General features: G+C 37.6%; 1 non-coding gene across 1 annotated transcript; it reads right to left on the bottom strand.

Moving 5' to 3' along the window:
* Positions 1-7,302: 7,302 nt before the first annotated feature.
* Positions 7,303-7,410, bottom strand: LOC112793402 (small nucleolar RNA R71). The gene has a single exon (XR_003198095.1). It is a non-coding gene; the product is annotated as a small nucleolar RNA R71 (small nucleolar RNA).
* Between the last annotated feature and the right edge of the window lie 11,575 nt (positions 7,411-18,985).

Here is an 18,985-nt window from a genome sequence, read left to right as displayed (position 1 = left end):
CAATCATAACTTGAGCTACAGAGATCGAAATGAGGCGGTTCTAGTTGCGTTGGAAAGCTAACATCTCGAGCTTTAAAATGATATAAAATTTGCCATACTTTATGCGTACGTATTGTTCTATGCGCACACATTGCAGGATCAGCGTGGGCCATTTTTAGCAACTCGTGGCCAGCGATTTCTGAAGCATTTTGGGCCCATCCAACTCATTTCTGATGCTATTGAACCCTAGGATTGAAGGGGAATGAACTAAGTAGTCATAGTGGAGTTTTCATCATGTTGTAGATTAGAATTCTAGAGAGAGAAACTCTCCATTCTCTCTAGAATTTAGGGTAGTTTAAGTCTAATTTCCTTAGAATCAACTTTCAATTCTTGTTTGGATTTAGTTTTCCCTTTTAATTTCTTGTTAATACATCTTTGGTCTTCTTGTTTTACTTGTCATTTCTTATTTTGCTCTCTTTTATGTTGATGAACCATTGTTGGATCTTAATTTCTTCTAATGCAATTTTATGTTTCCATGTCCTCTTTGATGTTTATCTTCATTGCTATTGTTAATTTCTTGCTTATGTTAGTTATGGGTTTTGTTAATTCTTACAATTTGTGATGTTTACTTTTATTGCACTCTAGGTTTTTGATAAAATGTTTCCTCTAGTTTTTGAGTAGTTTTCTTGACTCTTGGCCTAGGCTAAGAGAATTGAGTGACCTTGAGTCATTGGGTCTCATTGAATTGTTGATTTGAGAACCCTTAGTGGTCAATTTGATAACCATTGACTCTAGCCTACTACTAAGTTAATTAGTAGCTAGGTTAGGATTTATGGATTGATGTTGATCAAGCCTATTTGACGTACTTAATGTGTTGAGGTAGACATTATACTTACCTCAAGCATAAGAGTAGACTTAATGGGTTGGTCCCTCATAATTATCAATATATGGTATATAGACAAGGATGGTGATCTTAATTACCTATGTCTAGCCAAGAGTTCTTTTCCTTCCCTTTATTAGTTAATTATCATTTACTTTCTTGCTTTTATATTTCCTTGCCAATTACAAATCAAACCCCCTTTGTTCTTCAGAGCCAATAATCGATCACTTCATTGCATTTTCTTGTGAGATGACCCGAGGTTTAAATACTTTGGTTAATTCTTATTGGGGTTTGTACTCGTGACAACGAAAATAATTTAAATTTGATTTGAGTATTGTTAGTTGGTTGGGAACTATACTATTAACAGGAATTATTTTGTGTGAAATTCCTAACCATACGATAATATTCTTATCAAATTTATGGCGCCGTTGCCAGGGAATTGCAATGGTGTTATATTATTGGCTATTGTGAATATGTGAATATGTTGCATTTTGCTTTTTTGTTAGTTTTTGTTAGGTTTAGGACCTGTTGCTTATTTAGTTAGCCTTTGTCTTTATTTGCCATCATGAATTCTCACCCTTTTGGCTATGAGTGTGGTTACAACTATGCTGTAGGAAAATGAAGCGTCAATGGGATGTGCTTCAAGGGTTTGGGAATCAAATGTGGGAGGAGCCTCAAGCTTATGGACAACCTTCTTGGCAACAACCTCCTCCGGTTTCTTATGGGTACAATCCAACTCCTAATGCATACCAATCTAATATATGTTGTGACCCTCATTGTGATTGTCAACCACAACCACCACATACATATGACCCGTTTCCTCAACATAGCCCTCAACAACCATACTCACAAGCCCCTTATCACCAAACACCTCCATATGACCCTAATCATTATCTATCATACCAACCACCATATGAGCCACATGAACCATACATAGAACCACAACAACTCCAAAACAACTACTCCAAAGAGCCACCCCAATTCCATCACCAATACCCTCAAGAACCACCACCTCACTATTCTTACCAAGATGAATCACCTCCCATGTATGATAACTTTCAACCACAAAATGAATTCCTCTTTTCACCATAACTCTCCATGGAAGAATACCTATATCTATCTATCCAAAAGTAATATGATCCTACTTATACTAGTCAAGCAGAACAAGAGCCAATGGATCGCTTCAAGGAAGCAATGGACTGGCTTCAGGCAATCATCCGTCAAAAAGAGCAAGAGGAAGCCCAAAAGATGAACGAAACTATCGAGGCTAACCTTGTCAAAATTAAAGCCAACTTGGACGCATGGGATTCATACCATAGACAAAGCATCTCCACGGATGAATGTGGAGTATCAACCGAAGAGCGGAGCATGGAGTGTGTCTTGCAATAAGTGGAAAGGATAGAGATAGTTGATGAAGAAGAAGTGGTTGAAAGCCTATGCAAAGTTGAACAAGAGGTGAATTTCAAGCTTGAGAGCACTTTCACACCAAGTGATGTTGTTGATGATTTTGTGGAAGTTGTTGAACTTTCTTCCATTAAACATGAAGATGATATTGAGGAGGATAATGCGCAACCTCCAAGGCATAGTATGAATGATGAAAGATTGGAAGAGGTTGATCAAGAGGCAAGCTCCACCAATAAAGAATGTGTAGAAGACGTTGGTGAGTAAGGAATTGAAGTTGAAGAAGCTTGCCAAGAGATGGAGGTATTGAAAGAAGGGCATAAGGGAATGGAAGTTACAAGACCATTGGAGACATCCTTTCCTAAGTCACCATCCAACATAACATTCAAGTGGGTAAAATTATTATCTCTAATATTTACTTTCCCACTTGAATATGGTTTGATTGAGACGGATGGGCAACTTAGAGCTCTTTGTGGAGTTAAGAGTAGGAGAGAATTGTGTAGTGGTTGGAAAAATAATATTATGCTCATTAAGGTTGAAACCGCAAGGCATATATACTGTAGTTGGAGGAATGTTAAATTGTATGGGTCTAGGAGGAGAATTTGGTGCCTTAAGGAGAATTCTACGTACCTACCACCCAGATGGAATCATGATGATCAATTAGAAGAAGGGTATGAAAATAAGATATGGGATCCCAGATCACAACATGAAGACTAATTTTGGGAGCTCATATCTTGGGAAGAACTTCCCCCAAGCTTGGTGAAGATGGTTGAAAACTTTGACAACCAATTGAGGAGCAAGCATTCTTGGAGGTTCAAGAATGAGTACAAGCATAAGCCACCTTGACAAGAAGCCTCCCAATAGTCCAACTTAAGGACTTAAACTAAAAGTGCTAGGTGGGAGACACCCCACTATGGTAACCTCTTTCCATTCTCTTGTAGATATAATCAATGAGTGAATTGAGTTTCCATTATAGGTAGTTTTTCTTATTTTCTATACTCTTATACATTGCTTTGATTAATAGGTTGTTTATTAAATTCATATCTTGATTAGAATAGTTGTTCTATTTTGCTTGAAGTTTAAGTTTTGTGTGTTTTGTATTAGAAAATTTTTTCAAAAAAAAGTGAAGACCACGCATAAGCATGCGATGCATACGCGTCGTATGCCATATTGGGACTCCCGGTACAAAAACCCAAGAGTTGTGCGAAACTAGCACTGGCACTGTGCGTTTAGCAAAATCTAGACCCACGCATACGCGTAAGCGTCACCTGGACTTTCTATGTTCCACGCGTACGCGTGGGTGACACTTACGCGTCTCCTTCCATGCCCTGTTTTCCCCTGTTTCTGCCCTGTTCTCTTCTTCCCTTCTTTTTTTCTTTTCTTTCTTCTTTCTTCTTTCTCCTTTCTTCTTCTTTCCTCTTTTTTCTCCCCTCCTTCTTCTTTCTTACTTTCTTACTTTTTTCTTTTCAAAATTCCACTTCTCATTTTTCATAATTTTTCATTTTCTTTTATCTGATGCATTTATTTATTCTCATCCATTACAATTTGATTTTGCTTTTGTATCTTGTTCTTATTTTCTTTTCTAATTTTCTTATTTTAATAATGGTGTTGATTTCTCTTACTCAATTGCTGAGGATTTCTTGGATTATTTTGGTGCTTCTTGACTTGTTTGGTATTGTTGGGTGATGAAATTTTTAGTTCAATGCTTAATCTTTGATGACTCTTACAGTCTTTGTGCATTGACATGAACTTTTAATGTCTTTCATCACCCACTCTTTCTTGTTTAAACTTGATGCTCAACATGCTCTTCATGGCATTCCCATGTGCTTTGATTTTACTCTTGCATCAAGTAGTGATTGATATGCCTTTGCTTATATTGCTCCCTCACCTACATGCGTAGCTAACATGTAGTGAGAACCTTACTCTTATCTGGCATTAGCCCCCGCTTATGTTCTATTTTTTTGATATCTTTGTTGTAGGCTTAATTTTCTTCCTTTTAGGTTGGCCACTAATGCCAGGGCATCTAGGCCAGTTTCACTGACCTTTTCTTTACTGTTTTAGGGTAGTTTCATGCATTTTCTTAGTGAATAAGCTAAGTTTTGGATGAGATTACACTTACACCTTGATTCAAGCAACTTTTGTGAACTTTGCATAATTTCATGAGTATTTTGCTAGAATTTCATGATAAATTGATGATGCATAATCTCATGACTTTAGCTAGAGCTTTGATGCACTTCAACTGCTTGATTTCAGGGCAAAGGAGGCAAGGAAGAACCACGTTAGTATTCACGTTAACCTAGTTAACGTGAACACTAACGTGGAATGGTAAAGCTTGCAATGTTAATGAGAAAAGTGATCACCAATAACGCCTGCGAAGCCATCCAAAGCTCACGTTACTTGCCACGTTAACTAAGTTAACGTGGTAGTTAACGTAGAAGAGAAAGAAACCCCAACGTTAATAGAAAAAGTGAACATCACTAACGTTGGAGAACTTGGCAATGATCCACGTTAAGAATCACGTTAACTTAATTAACGTGAACTCTAACATGGAAGAGGAAAACAAAAGCCAACGTTAGTGACACTCACTTTTGTCACTAACGTTGGACCAACTAGCATTGCCTACATTAACTTTCACGTTAAGACCATTAACGTGAAAGTTAACATGGAGTTGAGATCAAGGAACCAACGTTAGTAACACTCACTTTTGTCACTAACGTTGGGAGATGGCATCACTACTACGTTAAGAGCCATGTTAACCAAGTTAACGTGAGTTCTAACATAGAGAATTTGGGCATTTGGAGCGTTAGTGACAAAGGTGAGTGTCACTAACGCTCTCGATGGTGGATCACACCTACGTTAAGAGTCACGTTAGCTATACTAACGTGGACTCTAACGTAGGAACAAAGGGGCAGTAAGCCACGTTATTGGGAAAAGTGAGTCCCAATTACGTTGGCCAATTTTTGAGAAAGCAACGTTAGTAGTCACGTTAAGACCACTAACGTTGGATTTAACGTGGATATATGAGGTTGGAATGTTAGTGGAAAAAGTGAATGCCACTAACGTTCTCGAATCAACAATGGCAATCAACGTTAAATCTTACCAAATACCCAAAGCCTAATTCATATTTCTCTGCAAGTTCGGTCCACTAAAGATGAGAACTACTTCAACTCAAGATCCAAAGCCCACATCTAAGACTTGAAGAACTCACTAGAAGATCAAGAAGAGTAGTATATATAGGAGTAGTTTTGAACTATAGAGAAGCTTGGCACTTTTAGGAACTACTCTCTATAGATTTACTTTTCTGCACTTTTAGCATGGATTCTTCTTTTCTGCCATTTTTTATTTCTAGAGCTATGAACAACTAAATCCCTTTCATTGGGTTAGGGAGCTCTGTTATAATTTGATGGATCAATTATAGTTTTCATTCTTCTTCTTCTTTCTTTTCTCTTGATCTTAATAGAAAGCTTTCGATCTTAATTCAATTGGTTAGTTGTCTTGGAAAAGAAACTCTCCATAATTGGATCTCCTTTGAGCCTTGGAAAAGGGATGAGGAGATCATGCTAGAAATACTTTCTCATGTTGGACCAAATTAGGGTCTGGGCGGATATAGTGATGTAATCCTCCCAACACTTTGATTTGGAAATACATGTGGTATAATTAGTGACCACACTTCATCTCTTCCGATGAGCAATTAAATCAAGGAATTGGGCAATTGTTCAAGCTTAGAGAGATTAGATTGCCAAGGAATTGGAATCCAATCACTTAAGATTGCCAAGGAGATCAATGAATGCATTGATTGAGGAAGAGATGAGAATGAACTTGATCCGGAGAACGCAACATCTCCTAAACCCAATGATTTCCTCATTTCTGATCTTACCCATTCTCTTTACTTTCTGCCATTTAATTTCATGCTCATTACCCCAAATCCCCATTTAAGATTCTGCACTTTAATTTCTGTTATTTACTTTCCAGTCATTTAAATTTCTGCATCTCAATCTAAATTCTGTTTAGCTCAACTAGCATATTCTTCTAACTAAAGTTGCTTGACCAATCAATCCTTGTAGAATTCGACCTCACTCTATTGTGAGATTTACTTGACGACAATTCGATATACTTGCCGAAGGAAAATTTATTGAGAGACAAGTTTTCATGCATCAAGTTTATGGCGCCGTTGCCGAGGATTGATTTTGAATCAACAATGATTAAGTTTGAAGATCACTAGATTGAGCATTTTTCTTTTTGTTTAGTTTATTCAGTTAATTTCTTTTAGTTTAATTTAAATTCTTCCACACCTCCTGCACCCTCTTTTATTTTTTGTTCTTTCTTTCTTTGATTACAATTCTGCTCACTAACCTACTAACTGTTTGATAAATTGCATCACTCACACTAACAATTACTCTAACAAGAATAGTTTCTTTATTTTATCTCCTGTTGTGCAATCTGTTTGTTGTATAACAGGGAGAAGAGAAGGAGTTTCGACATCTTTTGATTCAGAACCTGAAAGAACCCTTTGGAGACTAAGAAGGGAAGCAAGAGGGTAAAGGATTATTGGTGCTGAGGAAGAAGAGGAAGAGTATTTTGAACCCAACATGGAAGAAAATATGGAAAATAATCATGAAGAAGAAGCTCATAATCATGTCAGAGAAGGCCATGCAAACCGGGCTGGGCAAGAAAGGAGAGTCTTAGGCTCCTATATCAATCCTAATCCAGGTAACTGTGGAAGCAGCATTCAGAAGCCCACCATACATGCCAACAATTTCGAGCTAAAACCCTAGCTCATCACTCTTGTGCAGAATAATTGCTCATTTGGAGGAGGTGCTCAAGAAGATCCTAATCAACATTTGACCACCTTCCTGAGGATTTACGACACAGTGAAGTCCAATAGAGTCCATCCAGATGTCTATAGGTTGCTCTTGTTCCCTTTTTCACTCAGGGACAAGGCATCCAAATGGCTTGAATCCTTCCCAAAGGAGAGCTTAACTAATTGGGAAGAAGTGGTGAACAAGTTTTTGGCAAGATTTTACCCTCCTCAAAGGATCAATAGGCTGAGAACTGAGGTGCAAACTTTTAGACAACAAGATGGTGAGACACTTTATGAAGCATGGGAGAGATTCAAAGACCTAACAAGAAGATGCCCACCAGAGATGTTTAATGAGTGGGTTCAACTTCACATCTTCTATGAAGGTCTTTCATATGAGTCAAAGAAGGCTGTGGATCATTCACCAGGAGGCTCTCTAAACAAGAAGAAAACCATTGAAGAAGCCATAGATAGGGTAACAACCTCCTTTTTCAAGTGTAGGGAGGTCGTTCGACCGATCTCCATGGGTAACAACCTCCTTTTTCAACACCAATGTTAGCTAGTTATTGCATTGCATGATAGGGTGCATGTTAGTTAGAATTTGTACATATTTCACCACTTCTTTTTATGTTAGGACTACTTGGTTAGGGTGATGATTTCTTTTCCAAGAAACTATTTTTAGGGCATCCTACCAATTTGAAAAAAAAAAATTGTGTTGAACTTGCTTGAAGAATTTATTTTGGAACATGGTTTTTGAGCTAAGAAAAAAAGCATGTGAGTTTTGAGCCCAATGATGTGGTTACATCTTATAACTACTTATTTCTATTCTTGTGTGTCTTGTTCTCTTTTTATGACTGTAATCTTTGATTTGTTTGATTCTTTATGTCCATTATTCCATGTATACATGCATCTATATGATTGAGGCCATCATTTCATTTAGCTCACTTACCCAAATAGCCTACTTTTCATCAACCATTGTTAGCCAATTTTGAGCTTACTTAATCCCTTTTGTTCTTAATTTAGCACATCACTACCCCAAAGTGAAAACCAATAAATATCCTTTAATTTGGATCTTTGATTAGTTTAGGCTAGTGAGGGTGTGTATCATTTGGGTATGGGAAACTTGGGACATTAGTTGAGGTAAAAGTGTAATTTTTATTTTTGTTGAAAATATTGGGAATTGGGTACATTGATGAGCGGATAATTTATACGCTTTTTGGCATTGTTTTTAGGTAGTTTTTAGTATGATTTAGTTAGTTTTTAGTATATAATTATTAATTTTTATGCAAAAGTCATATTTCTGGACTTTAATATGAGTTTGTGTGTTTTTCTGTGATTTCAAGTATTTTCTAGCTGAAATTGAGGGACCTGAGCAAAAATTTGATTCAGAAACTGAAAAAGGACTGAAGATGCTGTTTGATTCTGACCTCCCTGCACTCAAAATGGATTTTCTAGAGCTATAGAAGCCCAATTGGCGTGCTTTTATTTGCGTTGGAAAGTAGACATCTTGGGCTTTCCAGCAATGTCTAATAGTTCATACTTTTATTGAGACTTGATGGCCCAATCTAGCGTTCCAAGTCAGCATAAAAATTCTGGCGTCAAAACGCCCAAACTAGCATAAAAGCTGGAGTTAAACGCCCAAACTGGCACCAGAGCTGATGTTTAACTCTAAGAGAAGCTTATGCACGTTAAAGCTTCGATGCTCAGCCCAAGCACACACCAAGTGGGCCCCGGAAGTGGATTTCTGCACTATTTACTTATTTCTGTAAATCCTAGGTTACTAGTTCTCTATAAATATGACCTTCTACTATTGTATTTTCATTCTTTTGATCATCTTTGATCTTGGGATCAGGTCTTAGAACCCTTTTTCATTTGTTCATGCTATTTGGGAGGCATGTATGCCTAGACCTTGTTCTTATGTATTTTCAACGGTGGAGTTTCTACACACCATAGATTAAGGTTTGGAGCTCTGCTGTTCCTCATGAATCAATGCAATTACTAATGTTTTCTATTCAATTCAAGCTTATTCTTGTTCTAAGATATTCATTTGTACTTTAACTTGGTGGATGTGATGATCCGTGACACTCATCATCATCCTCCCTTATGAATGCGTGCCTGACAACCACCTCCGTTCTATTTGAGAGAGCTTGAGTGTGTATCACTTGGCCTCCTGATTCACGATGCATGGTTGCCTCTCCTGACAACAGAGCTTCCATTCCGTGCAATCAGAGTCTTTATGGTATAAGCTAGAATCACATGGGCAGCATTCTTGAGATCCGGAAAGTCTAAACCTTGTCTGTAGTATTCCGAGTAGGATCTGGATGGGATGACTGTGACGAGGTTCAAACTCGTGAGTGTTGGGCGCAGTGACAGTGTGCAAAAGGATAAATGGATCTTATTCCGACATGATCAAGAACCCTCAGATGATTAGCCATACGAGAAATCGTAGAGGACCATTTTCACTGAGAGGATGGATGGTAGCCATTGACAACGGTGATCCACCTACATACAGCTTGCCATGGAAAAGAGTATGAATGATTGGATGAAGGCAATAGGAAAGCAGAGGCTCAGAGGGAACAAAGCATCTTCATATGCTTATCTAAAATTTCCACCAATGAATTGCATAAGTATTTCTATCCTATTTTCTGCTCTATTTTGTTTTTCAATTATCAAAACCCCATAACCATTTGAATCTGTCTGACTGAGATATATAAGATGACCATAACTTGCTTCAAGCCGACAATCTCCGTGGGATCGACCCTTACTCACGTAAGGTATTACTTGGACGACCCAGTGCACTTGCTGGTCAGCTGCACGAAGTTGTGTATCACGATTTCGTGTACCATACATACTCATGTATTCATTATGTTTAAACCATATGCATTGATACTCTTGTATATACTTTATTGAAAAGAAATTATTATAATAGAAAATAAAGAAAAAATATATATATATATATAAAATAAAAAGAAAAATATAGAAAAAAAAGAAATGCAATAAAAAGGGGACAAAAATGCCCCATAGTAAAGTAATACTAACAATGCATATGGAATGTGAATTAAAGAGAATGCATGAGTATGTGAAAAAGTGGGAATCAAGGGTAGCTAGGCATTGTATTAGAATTATATAGGTTGTTATATATGTGTTTGGTGAGAGTTTAGGTTAATCAAAGATTCAAATTTCAAACTCACTTGACCATATGCATCCTTACCTTTACCCTAGCCCCATTACAACCTATGAATAAATCCTCATGATAAATGTATGCATGCATTGAATAATTGTTGATTGTTAGATGAAAACAAATCCTGGAAAGCATAATTAGAAGATAATTGAGTGAATGAACCCTACACACTTGAGCGACTAGAGTGGATACACTTCTGGTGAGGGTTCGAAGCTCAATTCCTTGTTCCCGGCTTTCATGAGCTCTCTTCTTGCAAGTTTGTTTACACTTCATTTTTGATATTTGAATTGGTGGGATTCATGAATCGTCATACTACTTAGCCCTACATGTGCATATATGTGCCTGGAGATTGATTTACTTTTAACCAAGTAGGTAGAATCATCTTGCATGTAGTTGCATTCATGTAGATAGGTGCAAATAGTATATATGCATTGAATAAATGTTCATACCCCTTTTCTTGTCTTTCTTTATTCTTAGCATGAAGACATGCTTATTTTAAGTGTGGGGAGGTTTGATAAACCCCAATTTTATGGTTTATCTTGTGTGTAATTTAGGGGATTTTATCAACTTTTCCCACATTTATTCAATGAAATAGCATGGTTTTGTAATTCTCCCTTAATTTGTGCTTAAGTGTGAAAACATGCTTTTTAAGCCTTAAAACAGCTAAATTTAATTCACTTTAATTTCATTCGATGCCTTGATATATTTGTTAAGTGATTTCAGGATTAGAAGTCAAATATTGGGTTGAAGGAATGAAGAAAAGCATGCAAAGTGGGAGAACTCATGAAGAAATGAAGGAATCGCAAAGCTGTCAACGCTGACCTCTTAGCACTTAATCGATCATAACTTTAGCTACAGAGATCCAAATGAGACAATTTTAGTTGCGTTAGAAAGCTAACATCCGGGGCTTGAAAATGATATAAAATTTGTCATAGTTGTCAAGTGTTTAGTGATGCGTACTCATCGATCCAGGCGCACATGTTGCAGGATCAGCGTGGGCCATTTTTAGCAACTTGTGGCCAGCGATTTCTGAAGCATTATGGGCCCAATCCAACTCATTTCTGATGCTATTGAACCCAAGGATTGAAGGGGAATGAACCAAGTAGTCATAGTGGAGTTTTCATTATGTTGTAGGTTAGAATTCTAGAGAGCGAATGTCTCCCTTCTCTCTAGAATTTAGGGTAGTTTAGGTTTAATTTCCTTATAATCAACTTTCAATTCTTGTTTTGATTTAGTTTTCCCCTTTAATTTCTTGTTATTACATCTTTCCTCTTCTAGTTTTACTTGTAATTTCTTATTTTGCTCTCTTTTATGTTGATAAACCAATGGTATGATGCTAGGGCATTTTGGCCAGTTTCACTGACCTTTCTTTACTATTTTTAAGATAGTTTCATGCATTTTCTTAAGAAATAAGCTAGTTTTGGGTAGATATTCACTTACATATTGTTTCAAGCATACATTGTGCATTTTACATGATTTAATGAGAATTTTGCATGAATTATATGACAAATTGGATGCTGCATGTCTCATGACTTAGATTAGAACTTTGATGCACTTTGCTGCTTGATTTCAGGACAAAGGAAGCAAAGAAGAACCACGTTAGCATTCATGTTAGTTCAACTAACGTGACCTCTAACGTGGAATGAGAGCTAATTTGCAAAGTTAGTGAGAAAGGTAATCGCCAATAATGCCCTCGAAGCCATCACAGCCCACGTTAAGAGTCACGTTAACTAAGTTAACGTGAACTCTAACGTGGAAGAAGACAACAAGGCTAACGTTAGTGACACTCTCCTTTGTCACTAACGTTGGACCAAGCTCATAATTGGCCATGTTAGTTGCCACGTTAACTTAGTTAACGTGGACTCTAACGTTGGAAAGCAAAAGAGAAGCCAACGTTAGTGACATTCACCTTTGTTACTAACGTTGGCCAAGCCTCCATGAGCCACGTTAACTCTCACGTTAACTTAGTTAACGTGGAAGCTAACGTGGAGAGAGCAATTGATCGCCAACGTTAGTGACACTTACCTTTGTCACTAACGTTGGGGTGAACCTCCAAGAGCCACCATGAGCAACGTTAACTCCCACATTAACTTTGTTAACGTGGATAAAGAGATGATGAGCCAACGTTAGTGACACTCACCTTTGTCACTAACGTTGGAGATGGCCAGCATGACTACGTTAGAAGCCACGTTAACTTAGTTAACGTGGACTCTAACGTGGGAAGTAGGGGCACATTGGAACGTTAGTGACAAAGGTAAGTGTCACTAACGCTCTCGAAGAATTGGCATTACTACGTTAGAAGCCACGTTAACCTAGTTAACGTGGACTCTAACGTAAGGAGAAGGGGTGACTCACCACGTTATTGGGAAAGGTAAGTCCAAATAACGTATGCGAAGGGCCAAGAGGCAACGTTAGTGGTCACATTAGTGCCACTAACGTTGAAGTCAACGTGATCATATTTGGGTTAGGAACGTTAGTGAAAAAGCTGATTGTCACTAACGTTCTCGAACCCACACTTTCACTTAACGTTGACACCACTAACGTCTTGAGCTAAAGTCCCTGCCTACTTCACATTTTCTCTCTGCAAGCAAAGCTAAGCCCAATAAAGCGGATAACTGCTTCAAACTCAAGATCCAGAGGCCCATACCCAAGACTTGAAGAGCCAACTAGAAGATCAGAAGAGTAGTATATATAGGAGTAGCTTTGAATTAGATTGGAGGCTGGACATTCTGGAATTGGGGGATTGAAGAGGGGTCTTCGGACTCCCTCCCCTCACACACTTTTCCTTCTCTTTCTTTTCTTTGTACTTTTCATTTATGAATTTTGAAGTTGTCATTTTAGTTTTAATCTTCATCTTTACTTTTCTGCACTTTCTTTCTTTTCTATTTTGGTAGAGCTATGAACAACTAAACCCCTTTCATTGGGTTAGAGAGCTTTATTGTGATACAATGGATCAATATTAGTTTTCATTCTTCTTCTTCTATCTTTTCTCTTGATTTTACTTGAGAGCTTTCGATCTTCATCCAATTGGGTAGTTATCTTGGAAAAGAAGCTATTCATACTTGGATCTCTTCTGAACCTTGGAAGAGGAATGAAGAGATCATGCTAGAAATGCTTTCTCATGCTGGACCAAATTGGGTTTGGATGGATATGTGACTATAATCCTACCAACACTTGATTTGGGAATGCATGTGGTATAATCAGTGACCATACTTCATCTCTTCTCATGAGCAATTGACCAAGGAATTGGCTATTGATCAAGATTTGAGAGATTGAATTCCAAGGAATTGGGATCCAATCACTTAAGATTGCCAAGGAGATCAATGAATGCATTGATTGGCGAAGAAGATGAGAATGAACTTGATCTGGAGGATTGCAATATCTCTTGATCCCAATGTTCATTTTATTTTTAGTTCTTACATTTACTTTTCTTGCCATTTTACTTCTCTGCACTTTATTACTTTCTTTACTTTTATGCCATTTACATTTCCTTGTTGCTTATCACTCCAATATGATTCGTCTAACTAGGATAATCAATTAACCATTGATTGCTTAATCCGTTAATCTCTGTGGGATTCGACCTCACTCTTTTGTGAGTTATTACTTGACGACAATTCGGTATACTTGCCAAAGGGAGATTTGTTGAGAGACAAGTTTTCCGCACATCATGTTAGATCTTAATTTCTTCTAATGCAATTTTATGTTTCCATGTCCTCTTTGATGTTTATCTTCATTGCTATTGTTGATTTCTTTCTTATATTAGTTATGGGTTTTGTTAATTCTTACATTTTGTGATGTTTACTTTTATTGCACTCTAGGTGTTTGATGAAATGTTTCCTCTAGTTTTTTATAGTTTTCTTGACTCTTGGCCTAGGCTAAGGGAATTGAGTAACTTTGAGTCATTGGATCTCATTGAATTGGTGATTTGAGAACTCTTAGTGGTCAATTTGATAACCATTGACTCTAGCCTACTACTAAGTTAATTAGTAGCTAGGTAAGGACTTATAGATTGATGTTGATCAAGCCTATTTGATGTACTTAATGCGTTGAGGTAGACATTATACTTACTTCAAGTATAAGAGTAGACTTAATGGGTTGGTCCCTCATAATTGTCAATATATGGTTTATAGACAAGGATGGTGATCTCAATTACCTATGTCTAGCCAAGAGTTCTTTTCCTTCCCTTTATTAGTTAATTGTCATTTACTTTCTTGCTTTTATATTTCTTTGCCAATTACAAATCAAACCCCCTTTGTTCTTTATTGCCAATAATTGATCACTTCATTGCAATTTCTTGTGAGATGACCTGAGGTTTAAAAACTTCGGTAAATTCTTATTAGGGTTTGTACTTGTGACAACCAAAACAATTTAAATTTGTTTTGAGTATTGTTAGTTGGTTGGGAACTATACTATTAACGGGAATTATTTTGTGTGAAATTCCTAACCATACGAAAATATTCTTATCATACCACCGGATACATTCATGCCACAGACAATTTAACTGGGTGAACCTTTTCAGATTGTGACTCAGCTTTGCTAGAGTCCCCAGATAGAGGTGTCCAGAGTTCTTAAGCACACTCTTTTTGCTTTGGACCACGAGTTTAACCGCTCAGTCTCAAGCTTTTCACTTGACACCTTTACGCTAGTACATAGTTAGGGACAACTTGGTTTAGCCGCTTAGGCCAGGATTTTATTCCTTTGGGCCCTCCTATCCATTAATTCTCAAAGCCTTGGGTCATTTTCTCCTTGCCTTTTAGTTTAAAGCGTTATTGGATTTTTCAATCTGCCCTACTTTTCCTGTATTTTTAGACTGTAATTAATTTTTCTGCTTTTTATTTTTTATTTTTTCTTTTTCTTTTTTGCCATTTTTTTCTTTCTTTTTCGCATGCATATGTAATTTTTTCTTTTGCAACATGCTTTTTCTTTTTCTTTTTGCTACTTTTTCTTGCTTCAAGAATCAACTTTTTTATTTTTCAGATTATCAATAATATTTTTTCTTTTTCCTTATTCTTTCAAGAGCCAACATTCTAAAATTACAACTTCAAATATGCACTGTTCAATCATACATTCAGAAAACAAAAGCAAACGACACCACATCAACATAGTTAAACTAATCTTATTTTAAACTTGAAATTCATGCATCTCTTAGTTCTTTTCAATAAAAATTTTCTTTTAAGCAAGGTGAGAGATATATGGAATATTTTACAACTTTTAAGACATCAATGCAAATGATCAAGTTGTAAAACAAGAGAACAGATAATAAAATAGACAGAAAATAGAAAAATAACAGGAAATTGGTGTAAAGAGAACGAATCCACCTTTAAGGGTGTCGTCTAATGCTCCTCCTTGAGGATTCAATGTGATGTCTGATCTCTTCTATGTCATCCCTTTGCCTTTGTTACTCTTCCCTCATAGCCCTTTGGTCTTCCCTTATGGCTCTTTCGTCTTCTCTTATTTCATTGAGGGTGGTAGCATGTCCTTGATGCTCCATCCTCAATTTCTCCATGTTAGTGCTCAATTCTCCAAGAGAAGTTTGCCATTAATCCCAATAACTTTGGGGAGGAAAGTACATCCCTTGAGGCATCTCAGGGATCTCATAATGAGGCGGATACACAGGCTCTTGTGCATGCTCTCTAGTTTACTCCATTCGCTTCTTAGTGATGGCCTTATCCTCCCCAATGGAGATATCTCCATTTATGACAATTCCAGCTGAATTGCATAGGTGACAAATAAGGTGTGGGAATGCCAACCTAGCATTGGTGTGAGGCTTCTCAGCTACCTTGTACAATTCTTGAGGAATCACCTCATGTACTTCTGATGAGCGGATAATTTATATGCTTTTTGGCATTATTTTTAGGTAGTTTTTAGTAAGATCTAGCTAATTTTAGGGATGTTTTCATTGGTTTTTATGCTAAATTCACATTTCTGGACTTTACTATGAGTTTGTGTGTTTTTCTATGATTTCAGGTACTTTCTGGCTGAAATTGAAGGACCTGAGCAAAACTCTGATAGAAGGCTGACAAAGGACTGCTGATGTTGTTGGATTCTGACCTCTCTGCACTCGAAATGGATTTTATGGAGCTACAAAACTCCAAATGGCGCGCTCTCAACGGCGTTGGAAAGTAGACATCTGGAGCTTCCCAGCAATATATAATAGTCCATACTTTATTCGAGATTATACAACGCAAACTGGCGCTCAACTCCAGTTCCATGTTGCATTCTGGAGTCAAACGCCAGAAACACGTCACGAACCAGAGATGAACGCCAAAAATAAGTTACAACGTGGCATTCAACTCCAAGAGAAGCCTCTGCACGTGTAAAGCTCAAGCTCAGCCCAAGCACACACCAAGTGAGCTCCAGAAGTGGATTTTTGCATCAATTACTTACTTCTGTAAACCGTAGTAGCTAGTCTAGTATAAATAGGACATTTTACTATTGTATTAGACATCTTTGGTCTCATTTTTAATCTATTATTCATCTTAGGAGACTATTGATCACGTTCATGGGGGCTGGCCATTTGGCCATGCCTGGACCATCACTTATGTATTTTCAACGGTGGAGTTTCTACACACCATAGATTAAGGGTGTGGAGCTCTGCTGTACCTCGAGTTTTAATGTAATTACTACTATTTTCTATTCAATTCAGTTTATTCTTGTTCTAAGATATTCGTTGCACTTCACCATGACGAATGTGATGATACGTGACACTCATCATCATTCTCACCTATGAACGCGTGACTGATAACCACTTCTGTTCTACCTTAGACTGAACGCATATCTCTTAGATTCCTTAATCAGAATCTTCATGGTATAAGCTAGAATTGATGGCGGCATTCATGAGAATCCGGAAAGTCTGAACCTTGTCTGTAGTATTCCGAGTAGGATTCAGGGATTGAATGACTGTGACGAGCTTCAAACTCGCGATTGTTGGGCGTGATGACAAACGTAAAAGAATCATGGATTCTATTCTGACATGATTGAGAACCGACAGATGATTAGCCATGCTGTGACAGAGCATTTGGACCATTTTCACTTATAGGATGGGATGTAGCCATTGACAACAGTGATGTCCTATATATAGCTTGCCATGGAAAGGAGTAAGAAGGATTGGATGAAGGCAGTAGGAAAGCAGAGATTTAAAAGGAGCATAGCATCTTCATACGCCTATCTGAAATTTCCACCAATGATCTACATAAGTATCTTTATCTTTATTTTATATTTTATTTATTATTATTTTTGAAAACCAATATAATCATTTAAATCCACCTAACTGAGATTTACAAGATGACCATAGCTTGCTTCATAACAACAATCTCTGTGGGATCGACCCTTACTCATGTAAGGTTTATTACTTGGACGACCCAGTGCACTTACTGGTTAGTTGTACGGAGTTGTGAAGAAAGTGCTGAGTTAGTAGATGCGCATACCAAGTTGAATGCCATTATTAGAGATCACAATTTCGTGCACCAAGTTTTTGGCGCCGTTGCCGGGGATTGTTCGAGTTTGGACAACTGACGGTTCATCTTGTTGCTCAGATTAGGTAATTTTCTTTTTTGTTTTTTTTTCAAAAATTTTTCAAAAATCTTTCAAAAAAAATTTTTTCCTTTTGTTTTCGAAAATTATTCTAAATTTTTAAGAATGAATTCTAGAGTTTCATGGTAACATGTTGAAGCCTGGCTGGCTGTAAAGCCATATTCAAATTCTTATGGATTGAGGCTTCCACTTGTCAACATAAAAGGCATGTATATGGAGTTGGATGAAGTATCAGCTGTTGCATGCCTGATTTATATCTGGTGCGCGAAATTGTGAACTATACTTTTTCACAACTCTCATAATCCCCGGTAATGGCTCCAAGAACTTGGTGGCTCAATACCATGGCATTACACAACTTCGCACAACTATCCAGCAAGTGCACTGGGTCGTCCAAGTAATAAACCTTACGCGAGTAAGGGTCGATCCCACGGAGATTGTTAGTATTGAAGCAAGCTATGGTCATCTTGTAAATCTTAGTCAGGCAAACTCAAATGTATATGGTGATGAACGAAAATAACATAAAAGATAAAGATAGTGATACTTATGTAATTCATTGGTAGGAACTTCAGATAAGCGTATGAAGATGCCTTCCCTTCCGTCTCTCTGCTTTCCTACAGTCTTCATCCAATTCTTCTTACTCCTTTCCATGGCAAGCTCGTGTAGGGTCTCACTGTTGTCAGCAGCTACCTCCCATCCTCGCAGTGAAAGCTAATGCACACACTCTGTCACAGTGCTGCCAATCACCGGTGTGGTTCCCTCCCCTACTGGAATAGAATCCAGTGATTCTTTTGCGTCTGTCACTAACGCCCAGTAAGTTACAGGTTTGAAGCACGTCACAGTCATTCAGTCATTGAATCCTACTCAGAATACCACAAACAAGGTTAGACCTTCCGGTTTCTCTTGAATGCCGCCATCAGTTCTTGCCTATACCACGAAGACTCTGATCTCACGGAATGGCTGGCTCGTTTGTCAGGCGAGCACTCGGTTGTCAGGCGATCAACCATGCATCGTGCAATCAGGAATCCAAGAGATATTCACTAAGCCTCAAATGCTTGTAGAACAAGAGTGGTTGTCAGTCACTTTGTTCATGGGTGAGAATAGTGATGGGCGTCAATCATCACCTTCATCAAGTTGAAGAACAAGTGATATCTTGGAACAAGAACAAGAGGAATTGAATGGAAGAACAATAGTAATTGCATTAATACTCGAGGTA

The sequence above is a fragment of the Arachis hypogaea genome, chromosome 3, assembly GCF_003086295.3.
Source record: "Arachis hypogaea cultivar Tifrunner chromosome 3, arahy.Tifrunner.gnm2.J5K5, whole genome shotgun sequence".
NCBI classification, from domain to species: Eukaryota; Viridiplantae; Streptophyta; class Magnoliopsida; order Fabales; family Fabaceae; genus Arachis; species Arachis hypogaea.
Note: the sequence above shows the minus strand (reverse complement) of the source record. Positions and strands in the feature narration are given on the sequence as shown.